The sequence below is a fragment of the Rhinolophus sinicus genome, chromosome 2 (assembly GCF_057876585.1).
Source record: "Rhinolophus sinicus isolate RSI-liver-muscle chromosome 2, RSI-T2T, whole genome shotgun sequence".
NCBI lineage: Eukaryota > Metazoa > Chordata > Mammalia > Chiroptera > Rhinolophidae > Rhinolophus > Rhinolophus sinicus.
Window position 1 is genome coordinate 232,667 of NC_142502.1, and position 23,484 is coordinate 256,150.

General features: G+C 55.7%; 2 long non-coding RNA genes across 3 annotated transcripts; one reads left to right on the forward strand and one right to left on the reverse strand.

Annotated features, from left to right (window-relative positions):
• Window positions 1-205: 205 nt before the first annotated feature.
• Window positions 206-8,447, forward strand: LOC109435062 (uncharacterized). The gene is made up of 3 exons (XR_002135923.3): window positions 206-2,453; window positions 3,385-3,590; window positions 7,817-8,447. It is a non-coding gene; the product is annotated as an uncharacterized LOC109435062 (long non-coding RNA).
• Window positions 8,448-9,114: 667 nt separating this feature from the next.
• LOC141571745 (uncharacterized) lies at window positions 9,115-23,129 on the reverse strand. Of its 2 annotated transcripts, none has more exons than XR_012496840.2 (3): window positions 22,995-23,129; window positions 17,939-18,148; window positions 9,115-10,011 (listed from the first exon to the last, which is right to left on the reverse strand). It is a non-coding gene; the product is annotated as an uncharacterized LOC141571745 (long non-coding RNA). The 2 variants fall into 2 exon arrangements; XR_016019936.1 differs by lacking the exon at window positions 9,115-10,011 and adding an exon at window positions 15,523-17,710.
• Between the last annotated feature and the right edge of the window lie 355 nt (window positions 23,130-23,484).

Sequence of the window (23,484 nt, forward strand, 5' to 3'; positions counted from 1 at the left end):
CACCCGAGGCCCCACAACCCACCCGAGTCCCCCACACTCCACCCGAGTCCCCCACACCTCACCCGAGTCCCCCACAGCCCACCTGAGTCCCCCACACCCCACCCGAGTCCCCCACACCTCACCCGAGGCCCCACAGCCCACCCGAGTCCCCCACACCCCACCCAAGTCCCCCACACCCCACCCGAGGCCCCACAGCCCACCCGAGTCTCCCACACCGCCCACGACGGACGAGGGCCCATGATGCAGACAGACCAAGTCCCACGGGGACAAAAAACCACACTGGCTTCTGAGGAGCGAGCGGGGCAAGAGGCTGCCCCAAACAAGTGCCACCAGACCCAGGCCGACTCAGTGGTGTCGGTGTGAAGGCCGAGCGGGAGCAGTTTCATGCTGACCCACGAATGTTCAGGAAATGGTGGCCTTTCTCTGTTTAAATTATCTTTTCCTGGAACTTCCCAGAGACTGCATTGAGAGTGGAATAGTGAAAGTGAAAGAACGGGAAAACAGTTCCTTGTGAAGAGCGGTGATAAGGAAAAATCCACTTGGGTTTTCTGTTGCCTCAGGCAAGTCTGCAGGGCTCATCTGCTGATGAAAACAGACCTGTGTGGCTGTGGCACCCGCCCAGGGGCTGACACACCCGACGAGGGACTGACACCCTTGCTCCATAGGTTTGTCATGAAATAAGAACACCCCTTCCACTGCCCTGAAACTTGGAAAGCACAGACGCCATCACAGGTGGACTTGCTGTGTTCATGCCACGGGCACAGAGCACGTACCAATCACACGCTAGGAATGAGGTCTTCTCACCCCCACACAGACTACAGGTTCCACAGACGTATGTTGGCTGCACATAGAGTGTTCCCCGCAGACAGAGCCTTAGGGCTCCCTGGAGGAAGCGCCAGGACACGCGGCATTGAGTTGCTGAAGGCGGGAGCGACGCACCGGAGCCTGGGACGCCCTCCCCTCCCACGCCGCCGCCCACGGTCCTGCTGCCCATCGCACGGGACTGGGAGCAACTCGAGGGAGACACTGGACTTGGCGGCACACGTACTGGACTGGGGAGTTGGGACTTAGTGTGGCTGAGGTGATACAGCCCAATGACAAGCTGTATGTCACTGTGCTTGGGAGGGACGCTGAGAGGCTGCTGGGCGCCCACGGGCCACAGAAGAAAGGGTGCAGAGGGCAAAGCCCAGCTCAGCACGCACCGCTCTCGGTGTGGGGGCAGAGCCCTGGGGCCCCTGCAGCCTCTGGAGACCGAGACAGGGCAGGCAGGGCTGGCTTGACCACGCCTGGAAGTGGCCTCACAATCCTGCAGACAACTTCCATTATTTGGAAACAGCAATGTGCGTGGCCTTTGGTCACTTGGATGTCACTAAAGCAAGTTGTCCCCTTCAAATGATTTCCACTGACTGTCACTTTAATGCCTCCTCTCCCCCCTCCCCCCATTTCACTGTATCCTCAGGACTGTCCAGTTCCTGGATTTTTGCTTGTGTTTGTGTCATTCCAATTCAGACAATAAAACTTTTGGCACGAGCTGTGCAGAGTTAATGCTTGTGAAGGTAAATGGGCCACAGTGCCTAGGGAGTCCGGGGCCTTGTGAGAGCGCCACACCCCTCAGCTGCCTGCGGGACCCCAGGCTGACAAGAATCTATTTATAAAGTTCTCCAGGGCAGGGTTGCCACATCAAAACAGGATGCTCAGTTGAACTTGAATTTCAGAGAAACCACAAATAAGTCTTTACTGTGTGTCCCAGATATTACACGGGACACACTTACGATAAAAAAATTCATTGTTTATCTTAAACTCAAATGTCATTGGATGTCCCGTGTTTTTTCTGCTACATCTGGCGCCTCTTCTGAGGGGCTTCTATGAAGCTGCATTTCATGAAAAGATGGCCCAGAACAGGCTGCCTGAAGAAGACCCCCTGGGGGGACGGGGAGGGCGTGGCCAACTGTGACAGGTGACCAAGTGCCAGGCATGGCTCAGAAAGCGGAGGGGTCTGATTTATAGTAACACAAGGTGAGATATTTTAGGCATCTGGCACTGACCCGGGCTTAAGTCCAGCTTCAGAAGCTTCTTCTCTCTGAAGCAGCTGAGCTATTTCTAGAGAGCGACTCCCTGTGTCACAGTCTGGGGGACGTTTTGCAGACTAAAAGTACTAGCTGTGGTCAGAACTCACTTCTGACAAATGAGTGAAAGGCTCTGAGAGCGAGGTGCCAGCTGTGCCGTGAAGCCCTGATCAAATTCACAGTCAGGAAGCTTCCTCCATCAACCTGAAGTGCGTCCTTGGTTTGTCCTCTGGACGTGGGACACGAGGGCCAGCCCTTTCTTGAGCTGACAGGGAGCCTTGCTCTCAGTTCTGGGAGCGTCTGTTCTTACCTTAGTCTGTAATGAGCAGCTCTAGGACACGTAAGCTGTAACTGCCATCATGGATGCCGCGTGCTGAGCAGAGCACTGTAAGTATGAAACATGTTCAGTCCTCTCAGCAAACTTACAAGGAAGCCAGGGTTTTAGAGATAAGAAAACGGGGACACGGGCATTAGGACTGTGCCGAAGACACGTGGTAGGTCGGTGATAACAGAGCTCCAGTCTCGGTCTAGTAATGCCTTCCTGTTCTAGAATACAAGGGAAGGGGGGAGGGGAGGGGGAGAGAGAGACAGAGACACAGACAGGGAGAGACGCAGAGACAGAGCCAACAGGAGACAGAACTGAGAAGGGAGAAGGCCAGCGTGCACTGGGCACTAACCTCTCACAGCTGGCACTCCCCGGGCAGCAGGGTCTCCTGCAGTTGGCGGGCACCTGGGGCCTAGGGCGGGAGCAGAGCCCCCCAACGCGCTCGGGCCCAGCCTCCAGCCATGGGACCCAGGTGAGGAGCTTCCTGGGGGCAGCCACCCTCACCTGTGCTACTATTCCCCTGAGGGGCCCCTCCCGGCCGTCCCTCCACCTAGGAGCCTCTTGGCTCACTGTCCCCAATGCTACTGTCCAGCCTCCGTTCCCATGGTTCTCCTTCCACCCATCATTTATAACAGCTCCTGAGGGGTTTGAGGCAGGTGGTCTGTGGAGAAAGCCTGCGGCTGCTTCTCTGAGGGTCGGCGTCTCCAGGAGCCGCCCAGTTCAAACCACTGACCTGTGACCTGTGCGCCTTCGTTGGTCTGACAGATCCTGGGTGACACTCCGGTTCACAGCTGAGCCTGGTCCCCACCAGTTAGGTGCTTGCTTGAATGTGTGGTCGACACATGGAGAAGGCAGCAAAAACTGAGCTGGGGTTCACATCAGGTCGATAAGCTTCACGACCTCTGATGTGACAGGACAGTCGCTGAGACAGGCGTCCTGCCACACTTCCTGCTGCCCCAGGGCAGGCGTTTCACAACATCGCTCCCTTTCCAGAAGCATCATCCTGTCTCCTCCACTGAACGGGGGCCACCAGCTCGCAGGGCCTGCCCCCCACCAGAAGCAAGCATCGGCCAACTCCAGCTGTCAGGGGCCTGCCGATGCCCAGCTCGCTCGCTGGCAGTGCTCACAGCTGGAGGCCCAGGGTCCCCGGGAGGACTGAGGCACTTTCCTTACTGAAAGTATTCGGATGTGGCAAACAGGTAAGATGGTACTCTGATTCTCTTGGAAATTTCAACTAAGAATCGAGGAGAATTTTACAAAAGCCCACTGGCTTTTTGTAAAATCCCTGCTTTGGGCTGAGGTAACAGAGGGCAGTGACCTTTCTCAGGGTCAGGCAGAGAACCTGACCCCTGGCTCCTCAGTGGTGCTCGCGAAGCCACCCACCATGTAGCTGTGACCTTGCCGCTTCCCGGCGCCTCCATACTCTTCCCTGTTTTGTCTCTGCCAACGACAGGGACACCTGTCTCACCTGCGTCCCTGAGATCAGCCTCCTGTTCCCACGTGTCCTGGGTCGGAGCAGCTGCGTCAGCACTCATGCCTGATGGGAGGTGTTTGACCCAGCACGACTCAGCGGCCTCAGTTTCAGGGGCGTGTTGAGTGTCCCTCGAGGCAGGCGGTGGGTTTCGGGAGGACCAGGTCTCTGGGCACTGGCTGACGGGCCCCGTAAGCGCGGACATGCGCGGCCCTGCCGGCCTGGCTTGGAAACCCCAGCGGGGATGTGCTGGGCTCCCGGTGAGCTGCTCCCTGACCTGACTGCTGACAAACCGTCAAAACTCACTGCTTTCCGTTTACGTGGAACTTCCTCCGCTGGGCTGACCGTGATATGGGCCACACAGGTGGGCCTGGCCTGCACGTCCAGCTTCAAATCAGCCAGCTCTGCATCAAGTGCTCATTTGGATGGAAATTCTGATGCACCCACTGACCCAGATTGATGCAGCTGATTAATGGTTAAGATGCCGAAGTTGGAGACAGGCCATTGAGAAAGGTGTCACCTTGAGGGCAGGGCCCGCTCTGCCGCTGAGCGTCTGTGACCCTGACTCCTCTTTGCTCTCACCCGGAGGACTGCAGAAGAGACTGGGGGCTCAGCAGAGGGTGACAGGGTGAGAGGCTGCTGCTCCTGGCCGCCCACAGCAATCGTGCCCTCGCTGCCGTGGAATTCCACTTCAGGAGAGGACTTTGCTTTCCTCGGGCCCAGGGTCAGGCCTGGAAGCTGTGGCTTATGTAGCACGGCTGCCCTGCGGGAACTCCACCACACTGCATGGTCCTGGAGTGACAGAGGGAGCGGGTACAGTGGGGACAGGGCCTCCACCTGGTCTGAGGGCTCCCTCTGCCAGGCTGGGGCCCTTTCTCGCACTGAGGGCTCTGACCGCCACTGACCACGCATATCCCTGGAGACACACATGGAATTCCTTCAGAAAGGGTCACCAAAGCAGCTGACATACATCAAGGCCCTGAGCTTCGGGACAACATGCGTCAGGCACCAGGAGCCCTAAGCTGTGACGGTGACATGGAACGCTGGCAGAGGCCTTCCCGGCTCATAGCAGCTCTGGCACACGTGGCTGGCGAGGTCATCTCAGCACCTCTCTAGGGGACAGCAGCAAGGAGTCCCCCGATTCCTGGTCCTTCTGGGCCTGCACACTGGCCCTGGCTTCTGGAAGCGTGTGTCCCTTCCACAATGGGCTTGGTGCCCACACACTCACCCGTCTGCTCAATCACTGGGCGTGAGCGCTTGGCAGGGATCAGGCCACAGGGTTTCGTGGGTTTTCTTGGATATGGCCAAGATGGAGAGCGTGTGGATTCCGGGGAGCACGTCCCTGCCTGTGTGGACGGCAGGGGCCCTGGGCCTGTGTGAGGTGGGCGTCCTTCTCCTGGGTGCTCACTCCCCGGGACGGGGCGTGTGGCACCCCAGCCAGACGGGGTCGTAGGTCCGACAGGTAGTGTTCCCCTTGTGCCATCCCAGACGAGTGCTTGTCACTCGTGGTTCCATCGGACTGCTGCCCCGTCTTCCAACTGAGAGAAGCTCACTTCACACATGGGCGACATGGTCCCAGGGCCAACACGGGAGGGGAGGCAGGAACACAGCCTGGGCCTCGCACCCCCAGGCTGCCCTGTGGGGACAAGCTGCCCTCTGATCAAGAGCACAGCGCTGGGCTGCAGCGTCTAACTCTGTTTTAATTTTATTTGAAACTAAGGAGGAATCACTGACCCCAGTCATTCAGCAAATGCCCCATGTCACCGGACAAGGAGCATGCACTTCGATTTCCGCCTCAGGTGCTGAGCCACCTGGGGGGCCTCTGAGTTTGCGCAGTGACAAGTGTTGCACATGGGGGCTCTGAAACGTGATGGGGGCACCCACGGTCTTTCTTCCTTTTCCTTATCGAATCAACTCACTCACGTCTGGATGTTCCCCTCGCAGGACGGCCCTCTCCTTTGCCCGCCAGCACTGAAGATGAATTAGGTTATTTCCACAAACAGGACAAGGTATAGCCAAAGCTCGGCGGCCGACTTACACACCCTGTGCCCGACGGTCACCCGGCCGAGCCACAGCCCTGCCCCCCTGCCTGCCCCTCACAGGCCTGTGTTCCTAGCGGCTCATCTCTGGGCCTCAGCAATTACAACTACCAACCTTCTTTTAAAAGTAAAATGTGCCCAACAGGAACTTAAAAAAGTTAAGTAAATAAAACTTATTTTTCTTTTGATAAATTCTAACAGCCTTTAAGGCAAATGAAAAGGCTCTGTGGTGCCACAGGCAGGCCTCTGAGTGACTGGTCCTTCAAGTTGGGTGAGACCCACGTCTGCCTGGCCCTGGGGAGTCCGCCCTGGGGACTGCATCCCCTGCCCTCTGTGGGGGTTCAGAAGCTGGGCCCTGTGTCCGGGAAGAGCAGGGACATGGCCTGGCATGTGTGACGGGCAGTGACGCTAGCACACTGCAGGTCCGTCACGGAGAGGGTCCTGGAAAAACAGACATTCACAGTCTTCCCTTAAAACCCTTTCTAGGTGACTCCTCAAAGGAAAAAAATGGTGCAAGGGAAACACACCAATTCCCGAACAAGGACAGGGGCCGGCAGCTCCCTTCTCTCCGTACGAAGGGCTTCTCAAAAGCGACACACATCCACATTCATTAACTGGGTCCTGTGACTTCACATGAAAAGCTGTCCCTCATTTAGGGGTGGGCTTCTGCGAGTAGCATGTTTTCCATGCAGGCTGTGACGTGTGACAGCTGGCCTCTGCCTCAGTTTCCCCACCTAGTTGCCTCTTCAAGACTCACCTGATACCATCCGTTATTAAGTCACTCCTGGTTTTCATGTAAGACTCTGTCTTTTGGGTGAGAAGCAAAGCTGGATTAGAAGCCCAGATTTTGGTCTGAGTTTTGGGTATGTCTGCATTTCCCAGGCCCTAGCGTGGAGGGGGTATCTCACCTGGGAAACCTATATTTTTAGTTGGGAAGGTAGACTTCCCACCCTGGACCTGGCTGTGTGTTTAACACCCAGTAGAAAGTGGGGAAAGGAGAGGGACAGGCCCAGGCCTGTGGAGGTGGGGGGTGTGCTGCAAACCCCGTGAGCACGACCAGCACTGACCCTGCTCACAGAGCAAGATGCTGCCAACGTCAGCTGTGCCAGCTCCGGGCACGTCCTCCCTGTGGGATCCGAGGCCAAGAGCACGCAGACCTCAGCCCCCAGCCCCCAGGCCCCAGCGTACGCCCCTGGGGACCCCAGCCTTCATGCTCCCAGCCCCACGTCCTTGTGGAGCCTAGCCCTCAAGCCCCCCAACCCCTAAGGACCCCCAGTCCCCTCAAACCCCAGCCGCTGCTGCCCTAGCTCTGTGGCCAGTGTCACTCAGAGAGACGGCTTGGGGAGTAGGGACTCCTGAGAGGCTGGTATGGCGGGCCTCTGTCTTCATTCTAGTCACCTGTGCTGGCTTCACTTTGGGGACTGGGGGTGGGGCAAGGTGGACGAGTCGGCAGGCCTTCATTCACAGGTCCTGCCCCACCCCACCCCCCTGCCCCACTCTCCCACCCCCTTGCCTCCCCTTCTCCCGTCCGACCCCCTTCCCCTCTGGGGGGCGAGGGCAAGGGAGGCAGATATCTGTGCAACTAAAGATGAGCAGACAAAGTGGGGGGAGGCCTGGGGCATTGCTCTGCCACAGGGGGACAGAGTCCTGGTTAGAAGGGGGGGGCTGCACTTATAACCCAAACACATGAGGAGACTGTGGAGGGGTGAGGGGAGGGGGTTTGGGAGCTGAAACACCCTGCCACGCTCCAGGTGAGAGCCCAGGCTCAGGTGAGAGCCCTGGCGGGGCCTCAGGGCCAGGGCAGGGCAGGTCTGCTCCCTGTGGGGAAGAAGGCATGAGGGAAGGAAGCCATCTCCCTTCTGCGACCTGTCTGCTGCTGCTGCCGCCTCACTTCGCTTGTGCTCCCTTTTCCCAGGGCAGGTGTGCAGCCAGTGTTCACGGGAAACAAGACTTCCAGCTGCCCTGTCGCTGGGGTTTAAGTTAACGCCACCTTGGAAGGGGACCGGAAGTGTGCTCTCCGAGGCCAGCACGAGTCTGCGTTTCCGTGATCTGCTCCTGCGCAGCCTGGAAAGGACACCCAGCGGGCACTGTCACCCTGACGGTCCCCAAATGAAGGCCTGCAGGGCACAGCCTGGGCGCTGCTCACACATTCCTGCCGCTGCTCAAGGACCGTGTGCTGCCGTGTGCCCCGCGGGTACAAAGCTTGCTCAGTGGGGGTAATCGCCGGCGTCCACGCAGCGCTCTTGCAGCTGATGTTAGAGTGAGTTAGACAACCAGTTTCTGCTCCCAAGGACAAGGTCAGGGTGACAGCCCACAGGAAACAAGTCGCATTGCTTTTTGGTGGTGTGGACGTTTCCCTCGTCGGGCTGTGTGCATCCTCCCTCTGACACACCACAGACCCTGGCTGCCCAGAACAGTGTTCCCGCTCCCAGAATTAAGCCCTCGCCTCATTAGCGGGCATTTCAAATCTCCAGGCTGCCCCCAGCAGGCCCACATGCGCACGGAGCCCGTCTGCCCTGGCAGGGCTGTCCCTTACCTTTGCCGGTCATGGCTTCTGCTTGTAGTTCAGGGTGTGGCCCAGGGGCTCCTGTGTCGTCCCCTCCTTCACTCACTCCTGCGTGCATACGGGATGAAACCATGTGCCGGGAGTGGGCCAGGCCCTGGGTCCAGTGCTGAAGCTGCAGCTCTGGGAGCCTGAATGTGGTGATTTCTGTTTCAAACTGCAGGGTGATTTGTGGCACGTGAAGGACCGTCGTGTGATTTCTCTGTGCTGCTGCCCAAGGCCTGCCCGTGGGGCAGAGTCTCTCACACATGGAGAAGCCATGACTCAGGGCTTGGGCTGCAGGAGGCATCCTGGGTCTTTGACAGATGCTGAGGTATCTCCTGGACCTACCACTGAAACCCTGTGTGTCCTGGCAAGCTCAGCTTCCCTGTGGGGTCCTTCTGCCCAGGGTGACGTGGAGCTCGCGATGGGCAAGCTTACACGCAGCTCCGGTCTCACAGAAAGGAGCGAGCACCTCCCAGGTGCACAGGCGGCCAGGGCCTTTGCCACACCGCCTGCCTCCCTGTAACCACATGGCCGCTCAGTGAATGGTACTTGGCGCCCCGGCTATGCTGTCCTGGATCCCAGAGGGTGGGGGCGACCTGCATGCTGGCTTTGTCTCCATGGGCGGATGGCGCCGCTGTGACGGCCGGGGTGGGGTGGGGGTGGGGCTCACGCTCTCTGGGGGCAGCAGCGAGATGCCGCACGGCCCGGCACCGAGCTCGCGTTGTGTGTGGGCGTGAAATGCCAATTGGTGTCCATGTGACGTAACTCATAACACGATTGTGGAAGATCACACGAGTTGGTTTGTGAGGCAAACAGCCAAACTCATAAAATTGGGTTTCCCACGCTCCCCCCAGGGAAGGGACAGGCACAGCCACCATGAAACAACCTCCCTTCCTTCCTGCTGGACGCCCGGGGACACTGGGGAGCCACTCGGGACAGACGACACAGCCAGGCCAGGGAGGGCTGAGTTGTCTTCGCGGGTTGGGGACCCCACACCCTCAGCTGCATTTCTGCAGCCCATTCTCTCTCCCACCTTCAGCTAAGAAGCTGTGAAAACATCCAAGGGGCTGTGTCAGAGCCCATCATCCATCCCACCAATCGAGGTGGGACATCCTGCCTTCTGGGGATTTATTTTTTCATCCATGTTCTGCCGTAACAAAGGCTCGGGGAGCAAGCCCTGGCTGGATGCCTGTCTCATCTGCAAGGGGGGGCGACCACGTCACCTCCAGCTTTGGCATGAGCGAAAGTCAATTACTTGTTCATATACTGCCCGGTACACAGTAGGCATTCAACAAAATTCCCCTCTCTTTACGAACTGCCAATTACTTACCAATTTAGAATACCCAGAATAACTGAGCCGATACTCAATATTGAATTACTTGGGAACGTCAACAATGTTTTAATTTAAGAAAATCTTCTGCTCAATACTTACTTTCCCAAATCTGGCTGTGCCGTCATCGTATGCAAAGTAATCATGTGGCCTTGGGGTCTTTCGAACTCAAACGAAGGTGCCACAGGGCCTGGAGCGAGGTGGGTGTCTGGAGGCTCCGCAGCCTGGGGTCCTGGGGAGGGGACAGAGCACAGAGCGGTTACAAGCTCACACCGTCCAGGGGAATGGCCGCAGCCTGGGGGGCTGTCAGGAGTGTTCGGTGGAGTTCCTGGGGCCTCCCCAGAACTCTTGGGAAGGGTGCCGCTGTGGTTGGTGGCCACACTGCTCTCCTCCCTGTCTGCCTGCTCAGCCTGAAGACCTGTCCACACAAGGAGTAAGGACGGTGTCACACTTAGAAGTAACTTCTGGGAAGAAGGACGGGGCCTTGTGTGAGGACGTCACCTCTAAAAGTTCTGAACAGAAGCCCTTGACGTGCTTGGGCTTTGGCAGAAGGTCAAGGAAAGATGACAGCTTGGGACAGTGTACGCGTCGGCCGCCAGGCTGCACCCCGTTAGCAGGTGTTCAAAGATCAGACACATAAATAACCGCGCCCCCCACACATCTTATCATCGTTCTTAACAGCCGTATTCAGGAGAAAGACAATGTGTCCTTTTAGAGCATTTTAAGTTAAAAAAAAAAAAGTGAAAGAAGAAAAAGCTGCCCTGTCAAAAAGCATTTCTGTTTCTCTGAAAGTAAGCGTTATTTTGACAGCTCGGCGGTTGCTGTCATTATTATCCTGTAAACTTTCTAGCTTCCTGGGATTGGCTGTCCTCCCTCTCAATCTGCTTCCCCTGCCGGGCGTAATTGAATGTCCTGATGAGCAGGAAAAGGGTTAATGGCATAACCCGATCACACAATATCTTGGGTTACAGACAGCAGCCCGCACAGGCGGGTGGCATGGCGTCCAGGCCACACCGTGGGAACGGGCGGGTAGGACAATGACGGGACTGATGGCGAGCATGGAAAGGCCACCTTTGGGAGAAACCGTATCCCACAGCGAGCGGGAAAGTGAGAAATAGTGGCAGATGCTGCAGGCCTATGAGCAACAGATGCCTTCTGGCCGGGCTCAGCCAGCCAAGCGCCCGCCCTCGCCGGGCAGGGACCGCTCCCCACCCCCTCCCGGTTTGTCACACGAGGCAGCAAACACAAATATTGCAGAGGAATTACAAACAGCAGATGGTGGCAGCAGGATTTGATGAGCTCAGGGTCAGGTATGGGCACACATTTGGTGGCAGCATGAATCACCCGTTCCTCTGGGGACGGCGAGTTTAGGTCTCCAACAGCGCGGAGCTGACCACCGACGGCTGCTTTTACTCACTGGGCCCTGGCCCCTCTCTTTCAGCGGGCTGACCCCTAGATCAGCTTTTAGGAGTCTCGTCAGATTTAGCGGAGTTTAAAAAGAACATATGTTGAATATTTTGTTAATTCAATTTGTGTTTAAATAATTGATGTTGGCCAGTTCCAAATGTGAAAGTTTAAAAGCCTCATGTGTTCAGTTTGATGCGTTGTATCATCTGGTTGCCTGAGGTCCCGTTGTTCTCATTGCAGGACAAGTGCCGGCTGCCTTTTTACTGTGAGCTCAGGTGCATCTTGCCACCTGCGCTGCCCTCTCCACCCCCGCCCCGACCTTGCGAAGGTGTGCAGCTGTGGTGTCCAGGCTCTCGGCATCCTCTGTGCTCGCAGGGAAATTCCCGTAAACTGTGGGTTCTAACAGAAAGGGCCGTGCACGACCTCCGGGGGGTGGAAATCCCACTTTGGTAGCTTTCCTGGGGCTCTTTTTAGTCCCTTAAGAGGGTGAGTCTGTGGCAGCGCCCCACACACGAGATGGGGCACGTGCTTCGGCATGTTTGCACGTGTGCCGGGTGCCCTGGTGTGCGTGCGTGCGTGTGCTGTGGGTACGTGTGGCCATGTGAAAAACACAGCTGAGGCTTTACATGCTTTCAGAAATGAGCAGGAGTTCTTACAGTGTATGTTTTAATATTCTAAGCTGTACTTGCTTCTTTTCCAGGCATAGAGCGTTTCTCGCCACCCTGTGGGAACCTCGTGGTGTGGCGTGGTGTGGCGGCGGGTCTCCCGGTGGGTGAGCAGGGCCAAGCTCAACGCGCTCTGCCCCAGGGAAGTGTCTGCTGGGCCACTGAAGACAGAGCAGCGGCGATGGGACAAATCTGACATCTCTGACGTTAGAGAAACAGTTTCCTTCCATGAGGAAAGACACCTAGATGTGACTTTTGTACTTAGAAATAAAATGTATTGTGTGTGCCAAGTCAAAAGCAATAGCTGCTCATTTCTAGAAAATCTAGAAACAGAGACAAGTAGAAAAATGAAGTCATTTGTGTCCCACCGTCTTCCGGGCGGTTCTCCATGTACAACGCTGGTTGTTTTTAGATAATTACGTGCATCATGTGTAATTTTATATTTTGATTGTTTTGCTTTATATGATGATATAAGCATTTCTCTGCCCTTCATTCATTATCTTGTCTACACAATAGTCCACTGAACTCAAAATAATTGTTTTTTTTAAACATTTTCTTCTTTTGAATATTTATTTGAATATTTAAAACCGTAACATTCTTTACTCCTACTAAGAATTCTGGCATAAACTTGTTCTGAAATAAATTTTTTTCTAGAGTTGAATTTACTTCCTGAGGCTGATTTTCTAGGGATGGAAGGCTGGCTTAAAATGGGTTTGAATGGGAAGACGTGAGCTCACCGAGACGAGATGGAAAGAAGCGAGGCTACACATGGGTGGGGGAGGAAGGGAAATGAACAGGTTGTCCAGAGTCTCCCTCTCTCTGTTTATATTACATATATTTTTATCAAAATTGGGGTTGTTCACTTTTGAAACTAGTGTTTTATTTTTTTAATTGTGGCAAAAAATAACAAAATTTACCTGCCAACAATCTCTAGGTTACGTTATAATATTGTCAACGACACACACTGTTGTGCAATGTAACCATCTTTCTAACTCACTGCAAGCATTTCCCTACCCCACTAAATATTTTAAAAATACAATTTCATAATGTGTGCAGAGTATCCTACCATGTAGATGTTCTAAAATTTATTTAACGAGTCCTCTTTTGTGGGTTATTAAAGTCCTGTCTACTTAGTATTATTATAAAATGAACCTGTGATGAATGTCCTGGCATACATATTGTTGCATAAACTTTTAATGGTTTCTTTAAGATAAATTTCAGGAAGCAGAATTCCTGATTAAGAGCCCAAGCCCTGTCAAGGTCCTTAGCTCCTGGTTCATTACGTCCCCAGCGCACACGACAGGCTCACGGCCCGCTCCATGCTGACACTAAGTATAGATGCGTCAAGATGCTGCAAACTTGGGAAATTTTAATTTGCACTTTTACTACTTATGGAGTTCACGTGTGTGTCCTCTTGGTGAACTGGCCGGCCTAGAACACTCCAGAGATGCTGAGCCTGGGACGAGGCACGGCTGTCACAGCACAGCCTCCTTCTGCTCTGACTCAGGGGACGTGGACCCTGGCCCTGTGCTGACCAGGTCTGGCGCTTTGCCCTGAAGACACACTCAGGACCCCTCCTCACCCAAGTGCAGGTTGAGTGACATTGTCTCTTCTCTTCATTTGTTAGGAAAATTAAGGCCCCAACAGGACCCCTGACTCTCAGGGGCCGAGAACTGCAGGGATGGAGAGTGCTGTCATTCTGAACCCTGAGGCCCAGGGGGACCCACCTCAGGAGGTGGGGCTCCTCTTACGTTGAGATCAGTGGCATCCCAATCTTGTGACCCACACCCGGTCACAGAGCCTCCTTCCAGTGAAGACCGCAGCCACTCGGCTGGGCTCTGTGGTAAGGGGCAGCGTGTGGACTTGTTACTGTCACGTGTTCTTGGGCCTCAAGCCTGTTCACCCAAACTGGGCCGTCAGCCCCTCCGCCCACCGCGTTTCACTCCTTAGAGCCTGGGGTCAGGAGGGGGAACAGAAAACACTGGTTTTAAGGAGTCTCCCTTCTGAATTAGCGAGAAGCACTAGTTCTAACGGAAAACTTCCAAGTGTGCGTTCCTCTTGTTTTTAACAGGAAGGGTGTCTGTGCAGAAGCGGCTGTTCCTTGGGGAGCAGGGAGACCTGAGGCGTCACAGCCACGCTTCCAATGTCTACTTGTTCAGCTGGCAGTGCTGAGTGAGTGTTTCTAATAATCAACTGCTACTAGAGAGCGTACTCTAAATCTTTGTTACATTGTGTCCTTCCATGGGCTCCGATGTCTCCAAAGCAAAAGGGAAGTGACCACGTGTGGGGGGGCTGGGGTGCCAGCAGGTTTGCCACCGCAGGCGAGTGCTGCCTCAGGCCTTTTCCTGTGACTCACAGGCTGGGTGGCATGTCCTGTTATTCTCCTGGATCCCTGCCATCTCCCTGCCCCGCAGGGTGAGTCTGGAAAGCTGGCCCGTCCTGACACCCAGTGCCAGCGCCCAGGTGCCCTTGGGGGGGCTTTAGCCTCTTTGGTGGTTGGTTTTCTGCCGACACAGAAGGAATTGAAATGTTTTCCTTCCACCAAATTTGGTCTAAGGTGTGGACAGTGTTGGGGTCAGAGAAAAGGGAAGCAAGACAGGACAGGAGGGCTCGCAGGGGCCAGTAGCGCCTGGACCCCACGTTTTTGTCCCGCGCTTGCACAGACAGCAGGAGAGGCGGGAAGGGTTGGGAAAAGCACTGAGGTGACACACTCCTTTCCACGCATGTGTGTGTGCCCTGTCCCCTGCACGTTCTCCTGAGCTGCTCCCGCACAAGCCCTTCCGGGCTCTGCCTGGTTTGTCTGCACTCAACACACCTCTCGTCTGGAGGCATTGGTTACACAGAGATGCTCTGAGGGGATGAAGTCACTGTCCCAAATGTGATTTTAAGGGTCATCTGAGAAAGTTTCGTGATGGCAATGTGATTATTTTCCTGAGGTGGTTGGTGAACTGACAACATGAAGACGACATGCATCGATTATTTATGAAAACCATCAGGCTGTATTTCCCCGCACTCAATGGGAAGTTTCTTTGTTTTAATTTTCCCTGTCAAGGGGCCAATTAACTCAGACTTCCCCGTGTCCACGGGCCAGCTGTCACTGGCCCCTTTTACTGAAAGGCCGCTTCTATCAGCCCAGGTCGCTGGTGAATGGAACGCAATCAGCACCATTACAGAGGGTCTCCCGCGTAAACGGCAGGGCCCCTTCTCTCCTGCCCTCTGATTGTGATTTCACACCTTTTATGTAAAGCAGAGCCTTCACCTATTTAAGGAATTTTTCAATTAACATTTCTTTTCCTCAAGAGAGACCAGGGCCTTTGGTTTTCCACAAAGGCCGGCTTTCCTTCCCCTGGAACAAGTGTGCTCCCTTCAGGCCTGTGAGCTCCGGGCCTATTATCCAGCACTGATGACTTGGGGTGGCAGCCCCCCTAATCAATAGCTGATCAGGGCCCAGCAGGGGAGAATTTCTGCTTTAAATCCGCTCCTCTTCAAACGAAAATGGTCTCCTTTGAATAAAAAATGCCTGGGTTGAATTTTAAATCCAACTAATTGGCAGTGTTTAAAAAGGAAAGGAAAGAAAAGAGATGTGGGGGCCACCGAGAGCAAGCAGATGGCCCCGATCGCTCCGCTTTCGGTGGATCGCACGTTCTCTCCCAAAGACCTGTTTTTATTGCCACAGTTTCCCTTGAATGCTTTATTAATTGATTAAATATTTTAACAGCGTTATCATTACTTCAGATAAAATCCCATCACATTACATGCTTTACAGTTTTCCGATTCTTCTGTCAGACTCTAGTCAGAGCAAAGATTTTGTAACTCCCTTTAGTCTGGGTAAGTGATGTTTAGTGGGGAATTCAATGAATTTTCCTGAAAAATTAGTTGAATTGCTTTGAAGGGATTTTTATGTTCAGAGCCAAGGATCTCTGGTCAGGCCTGACCTTGAAGGCAACCGTCAGAAGGAGCGAAACACAGGCGGACACAGTGACCCTGCACCAAGCCAGGGGCCGAGCAGCATAGGAGCCCAGAGCAGACGGGATTCCAGGGGAGAAACCAGCCTCCCTGGGCTGGAAAAAAGTGAAGCTTGATGTCAAAATGTAGGCATGTATTTGCATTCATGATTTGATCGTTTTTCAAAAACCCAAAAGGTGGTTTGGTTTATGAATAGTCTGACAAGCAGTGAGCTGTCTGCACTAGGAAGCTTGGTCAATCCCAGTGGCTCTTGTATATAAAGTAACTTCCTGTGTTTGAAGTAGATACATTACACTTTGTTTTTAGTGGAAAAGGGCCCGTTTTCTACGTCACCTTGGCATTCACTGGATAAAGAGCTGAGCTGACGGACAACGGCCCTCCCGTGTTGTGTTCGGTTTCCACAGGGCCTGTCGCTGTGACATGGAGGCGGAGCTGCTTCTTCAGTACGACTGGTGAAGACCAAGGCAGAGGACATGCCCTTGACAGAGAAAACCCTGCAGGAAACTCCAGGTGGCCGAAGGAACGCAGGCATCGGCCTCCACTGCGTTTCGTTTCTAGGGTCTGAAAACTGTTCGAACATACTGTTGATGTCACCCTGTCAGAAGATCATGGCCTTGGGTCCCCCCACATGGTGAGGAAACAGGCTCAGACAGGAAGCTCGGCCCTGCAGACTGCGGGGACACGGGATGGTGTCCTCACCTGTCCCAAAGAAGAAGGTGACACAGGCCTGGCCTGGAGGCACCGTCAGGACATTTGGGCTGAAGAAACTGCAAGAGAGGGCTGGATATGGTGCTGACTCACACATTTGGGGTCTCAGGTGTACATTTGAGTCAGAACCCTGCAGAAGTACTAAACCAGCTGGCGTGATGACAACGCAGTTATTTCGTGGGGTAGACGTCGTGACTAACTGCTAGTGACCACAGCACACACTGCCCGGGGGCCGCCAGCTTCCTGCACCTGACACTGCCTTCTGCGACAGCCCCCAGCTCTTCCTGCACGCAGGGTGTCAAGGATTCCTCTGTGAGCTCGTGAACTCACTCAGTCCTTTTTTATGAAAACCATCATGCTGTGAGTTTCTCCTGGCAGGCGGGAGGCACACGGGTCAGGCGGGAGGCACACTGGTCAGGCCGTTGCTCTAGCCGCCGCGGCTCCCACACACTGTCACCGGGAGGAGCAGACCCCGTGCCTCCACGGCCTTGGCCGGCCTTTCACTCAGGTGGGTGACCAAAGACAGCATTTCTGTCATAGCAGCTGTGGGCTTGGGGGTGACCAGGCAGTTTCAGTGTCTGAGCAGCCTGACAGCCGTCTGGCCACGCCCTGCCATGCGTTGCAGATGAGTGCACCGTCAGCAGTGGTGGTCACCCAGCTGGGCCACCGACCGCTGACTCAGAAGCCTTCCTGGGCTGCACACACTCACATGCAGGCCAGCAGAAAGCCAGGGTTTCAGCATAGTCCCCAGAGATTTTTCCTGTGGCCACCATGTTCCACCAGCTGCTGAGCTCAAGTTACAGCTTCATGTGATGGTGGCTTTATGTCAGATATCACCTGACTCACTGGTGGCTCCCGCTACCCTGGGCGCCAGCCTCCCTGAGGTCTTTCAGCCATCTGAGCCTTGGGTCTGAGCACAGACGAGGGGCAGAACCGCTGACACCCCACCAGAATGGCCTTCCTCCTGGTGGGGCCACAGCCGGACCCTTGGTCTCCACTGCCTGGAGAAGGGCATCATACCCATAGCCGCAGGGACACACCCCGGGGAGGAGGTTGGGGATTCTCTGCTGACTGCATCGTGCTGAGACCAGGCCTGCTGCGCCCATGCTCTGGGAGCTTGTAGAGCAAACATGGCAGCAGGAGCAGGTGCCTGCGCTCAGGTGTTTGGCTCCTGAACAGACTTTCCTGTAAATGAGCGAGAGTGACGGACACATCCTGTGAGTCCCTAGTCACGGACCCTCCTGTCCTGGGTGCACATAGGACTGATGGGGCATCACAGTGAAAGGGGACAAATATCGGAAGAGTGAGAGGCGTACGGATTGTAAGAAAACGGCCCGACCGCAGTTCCCACATAGCAAGTGACAGTCCCAACAATCCCAGAAACCACTGGAAACTGTCTTGCCTAGTTCTTACCTTCTCTGATTCCCACTGGACCGGAGGTAGATATCGTAACGACTGGAAGACCCCAGAGTCCCTCACTGTGGTAGAATCGCAGGGTTGAGCCGGTTGGTGAGAGCCTAACGCAGTGCCCGGTGGGCCGTCACCGGTGATCTGGTTCCTGTGTCGCTTCTCTGTCATCCCACCCGGTCAGTGGAGGGGCGGAAATTCAGGTAAGCAGACAGCCTGGCCCAAAGAGATGTAAAAAAATGTTACATATAGAAGAATAACGTCAAAGGAACTGCCAGCCAGCTGGCAGTCACACTCACTGACTGACCAGCCTCCTCTGCGTGAGGAGGGCATGAGGGCTTACCGTTCTCCCATTGTCGGTGCGGCGGCAGGTAAAGGGGGTCCACAGGGTTCCAGAGAGCTTGCTACGCTGAGCGGCACTGTGGCCATTTGCATCATGGCGGACAGGCAAATCATTATCACTGTGGGGTGGACACAGAGAGGCTTTCCCATCTGGGGTGGACATGGATGAGATCGCAGAACCAGGCGAGTGGGCTGTCTGCTATTTCGTTTCCTATTCCAGCTTTCTATGCCTCCTGACCAGAGGCGTTTTACTTTTATCTTTTACCTGAAAAGGTGTGGCAATAAGTACTTGTTATGAATTCCATCTCTTTCTCTTGGGTGAATTGGTTTTCCAAATGGAGAAGGTTACTTCATCATGTTTTTTTCTGCACAATTGGGAGTTTTTACTCATGTTTTGCTGGCACTAATTCTGGGTCTGTGGTGGGAGATTCAATGGGCACAAAACGGGCAGGAGAAAGGATGGGCTCATGAGGGGGCATCGGCTTCCAGTCAGTGACCGCCTGTGTGGACACAGCTTTGGGTCGAGGTGGGAGGCCTGGGTAATGGCAAGGTGTGTTGCCTGCAGAATCCCGACCAGGTTAAGCCTGAGTGGTTCACGTATTTTGGAAAAGCAAATTTTCCAACAGCTGGTTCTTCATAGCTCTTACATGTGGGGTCTTCAGACATTCAGTTCTTGGTAAATGCATGCGTCAACATGTTGGAAATGAAGAAGGAAACATGCCAGGAGAGGTGGATGTGGTGTCAGCCCACTGCGGTCAGTCCGTTCGCCCCTCTGTGCTGGGGTCAACCTGTTGGCGCCGCCGGCATTTCCAGGGTGGGGCTCAGCACCTCTTGTCCCCAGGTCCCCTGTTTGGTTTTGTGTGGCCTTTCCTCAGACCTTCCCTTCTTTCTCTTTCTCTCCTGTTTCAATAACGTTTTCTTGTCTTTCGCCCCCTGCAGTCCTGCGTGTCTTCCTTCCATGATGCGTTTCTCCCGTTACCCTGAACTCAAGGACACCACGTGACCCCCTTGCTTTCAATCCCTTGCTGCTCTGGACCCGACGCTGTGTGAGCATGCGTGCACCTTTCCCACAGTCCTTTTAGTCCCCTCTCTGTGTGTGTTGGAGCAGATGTGGGAGTGAATTTGTGCCAGAGTGTCCCTGGGACCCTGCCCGGCTACAGCTTCTGGAATGAGATGGAAAGAAGCACGGTGCTGGCAGTGCTTGGGCCAACGGCCAGATAGCTGGGCTCCCTGGATCAGTAGGCCCTGCTGAGGTCTTGCCTGGAAACTGCCCGCGTGTCTCCCCACGACTCTAGGGAGCGGCCCACCCAGTACAGTACCCTCTGGACCCCACGTGGCAGCCCTTGGACTCCCGGTCCGCAGAGGCGTTTCCCGGTCCTATGTGCTGCGGTGGCAGGTGCCAGCCTGGCGCTGGTGGCCCGATGCAGGAGTAACCCAGCCCCAGGAGAGCTGAGGAGCTGGCAGGTGTCAACCTCAGCCTCGCAGTGTCATGGGAGTCTTGCCGGGTGGCTGGGACGAGAGCTGCTGCAGAGGCAGTCGGGGGGCCATGTTTATGGCTGAGCAGAAGCTACGCCCTTCAGATGACATCCCTGCTGGTCACATCACAGGAATCGGGGACAGAAAAACCCGTTGGAGCATCTGTCTTCCTGTGCCTGGTGAATATGGAGCTATGTGACATGTGACTAACAAGACAATGCCCCCTGGAGAGGAGGGAGGGGCCTCCGGCTTCTGTGGAAAACCCACTGAGCCCCGTGCTCTCCCCTCCCCCTGCATCTAAGACCTGGAACACAGCTCTCCACTCACCCTTCCATTTTCTTCTCTCACCAAAACTTTCACTTGGACTTGAGAAAAGCTTTCTGTTGTCACAATCTGCCCCGTGTGTGAGGGGCTCCCCTTCAGGTGGCCAGACATCTGGTTTGAGGGACGGAGGCAATTCCCAGGACTCAGCCTTCCAGTCCCACAGTCAGGACAGTCCTAGGCAATCTGGATGGCTGGTGATGGTAACTGGGACGCAGCTCCGTGGGCGCTCACAGCGGCTGCCCAGATCACATGGCCCAGTCGGGGACAGCTGGCAGTAACACCTGCGGTGAGGACCATTTGGAGAAAGTCCCCCTATAAGTTGAAAGAAAATGAACCCCTTGTGTTGTGCGGGAGACCCTGCTCGCTGCGCCATCTTTCAGGCGGGGTGGCCTGCGGGGTCTCTGCTCCCGCTCCCCACACAAGAACGCAGGATATGGTGAGGCCGAAAAGGAACACCCACGGAGCCATAGGTAGGGGAGTCATACCACTATGGTCTCACTAGAGGCTGGGCCCACCGGACGCACGACCTGCCGTCCGCTTTTCCGCCAACCGACCGACCGACGACTCTTCTCCACTCTCTCGACTCTGTTCCTCTGTCTCGGCTCTCCTCTTCCGCTCTCCTCGGCCCTCCTCTTCCGCTCTCTTCGGCTCTGCTCGGCTCCTCGGCAATCCTCGGCAATCCTTCGTAGCCGCAGCAGTTATACCAGCGGCCAATCGGCTAACCGGCCACAGCCGACGGCCAATCAGCCACAGCCGACGGCCATTCACCACCCAAGCCAGCACCCTTCACGTGAGGCCGAGAGCCTGTAAACTACTCTCTGGGGCTCTGTCCCCACACCTTGTTAAGATCTTGAAAAACACAAGCTATGGGCTGACACATGGAAGCAGAGGAGCACGCAGTTTGGTCTCTGCCACCAGCAGCCACAGCCTGTGTGACACAGGCGACCGTGGGACAGCAGGCTACAATGAGGAAAAGGGTCCCAGCGCCCCATGTGCCGCCTGTGGTACATCCACCTTTCATGAGTTTACCAGATACGCCTTAGGTTTACTGGTGCTTTTACCTGTACCGACCAAAGATTGCAAAGCATGTTTACGGCAGTGACGAGAGTCTTGGGAGCTTCAGGCTCGTCTTGGAAAGGTCTGTTCTCCCAAATTCCTTCGCTTGGCGTGTCAGCAGGGAGCGTGAGCTGGCCCTCGAACCCAACGCGCCTGCCAGCTCCCACGAGTGTTGCACCCGGTGTTGGTGCCGGGGGCGGGACGGCAGGACAGCGAGATTCCACTAGCAAGTGTGAGCTCGTTGAGGATGGAGAGGGGGCTGTGAGGCTCTGCAGGCCTGTGACTCATGCTGCTGGCGTGGGCGTTCGGCACGGGGCTGCCACTCATCTAAGGATGCCCGGGAGCGGCCGAGGGCCCATCCTCACTTCCCGGTGGTGACCTTGTGACCCACAGGCAATGAAATATTTCTCATTTTCCTGTGTGCAGAATGAGGCCGCTGGCCCAGATGACCCCGGAGGCCTCTTCCAGGTCTAAATGTCCCACACGTCTGATGACGGTTTGACAGGAGTCACCACTGACACATAAATCATGTGGGGTGACCGGTGACCATGGGCCTGACTTTCTGATAAATGGCGGCTGGTTGGGAGAAATGTCATCAGGATGGTCCTAGGAGATCCAGCCTTTATTGCAAAAACATGACAAAAGACTAAATTGAAAGAACAACTGTTTGTAAACTCCATTCATTTCTGGGAACACGACTGTGAACCAGACACACTGAACCCTCAGTGGGACGAGTGAGGCGAGGACAGCCCCCTGCCAGCCTGCTGTGCCCACAGCGGGCAGCCCAGGCGCCTGGGCACAGGGGCTCCAAAGGCTGTGGCAGGAAGGGGGGCAGGGAGAGCCTAGCAGCGTGTTCCAGACCAGGGGAGCGTCCTGGTGCAGCTGGAGGGCGGGCGCCGCTGCCTCAGGGGCTCTCGCGGTTAAGCCTGTTTTTTGCTGCCAGTTCCTCCGAACGTGTTGATTTTGGAGTTTGTGCTTTTGCGGGTTAGCTGGCTTCATGTGAGCTCGGGCCCTTCCCAGCAGATAACATTCCTGTGGGCTGACAGCATTCCTGAGGCCCACGTGGCAGCCTAGTCACAGCTGTGGGCGCTCACACCTGGAGACCCAGAGCTCCAGACACGGGAAGTCACCCCGAGGGATGGCCATGTCACCTGTGAATGGACTTCTCCTCGGAAGCCTGACTGCAACGAGTCACTTTCGCCTTATTTGATGTTCAAAAGTGGGGGCCCACCAGCCTGCTGGGTGGGGGTATGCTCTGCCCTGCGGCCCAGGGACTTCCCTGTCCTGAGTCACAGCCTGCTCGCCAGCTGCCGGCTGAGCAGACGGGACTTGTGCTGGGGCCGCAGGCTGTGGGTTCAGGCTGTGACAGGTCGGGTGAGAGTGGGTTCCTGAGCTGTGCACCTTCAGGGGGAGGGGGGGTGCCCGCCTGCAGCACGGCAGGAATTTGGGGCTGCAGGCATCCGGGATGCACAGCAGACGGGAGGAGGGGAGGTGAGGGGCCCGGACGCCTGCCCAGAAGCAGGCACGGACTTGTGTCAACCCTGACCCAGCTTCCAGAGCTTCCAGTGACCTGTGAGACAGGTGGCGGCCTGCCTGTCCCGTCAGCTGGCTCCCAAACCACCTAGGCATTCCTTCAGTGGGGGCGGAGCTGGCTCAGAGTCAGCACCCAGGTCCTGTGCAGAGAGGGGAGGGGAGATGCAGCGGCCACGGCCAAGCAGCAGACAGGGATGCCCCTGGGGGACCAGCAAACCTCTGCCTAGGGCCTCGCTCGCAGCACCGGCCTCTTCCTCAGCCCCCCCGCCCCCCCCATAAGGATGGTTAAAGCTCGCGGCACCACCACAGCACCAGCGCTCTCATCACTCACCAGACCACGCTCTTCGGCCTGAAGCTCATTTCCCTCCATGTTGGTCCCCAGGCTGTGGACTTCAGGCTCTGTCTTGGCCTCGTGTCCTGCAGATGTAAGGGCCTTTCAGTGTCCCAGCTGTAAACAGGGCTCACATGACTTACCCCACAGGCCTGGCCTAGGGACCCGACTTCCCGTTCACTTGAGTTTGTGGCAGAAATAGAAGTGCTTGCCTGGCATGAACGTGACCCCATCTGGAGTGGGGTGGAAAAGCCCACGCTTTATCCAGGTGGGGCCATCCCCCATGAGATGGTGAGAAGGGTCATGTGGAGGTCATCCCTGTGGGGTCACTGAGCCGGGTCACGAGGAGGACGTCCCTGTGGGGTCACTGAGCTGGGCCATGTGGAGGACGTACCCCGTGAATAGGGGCACTGGAGGTCAAGGTGGTGATGGTGTGAGAAGACCCATCTAGCATTAGCTGTGTGGTGCTGCAGGCCCCGACTCCACCAGG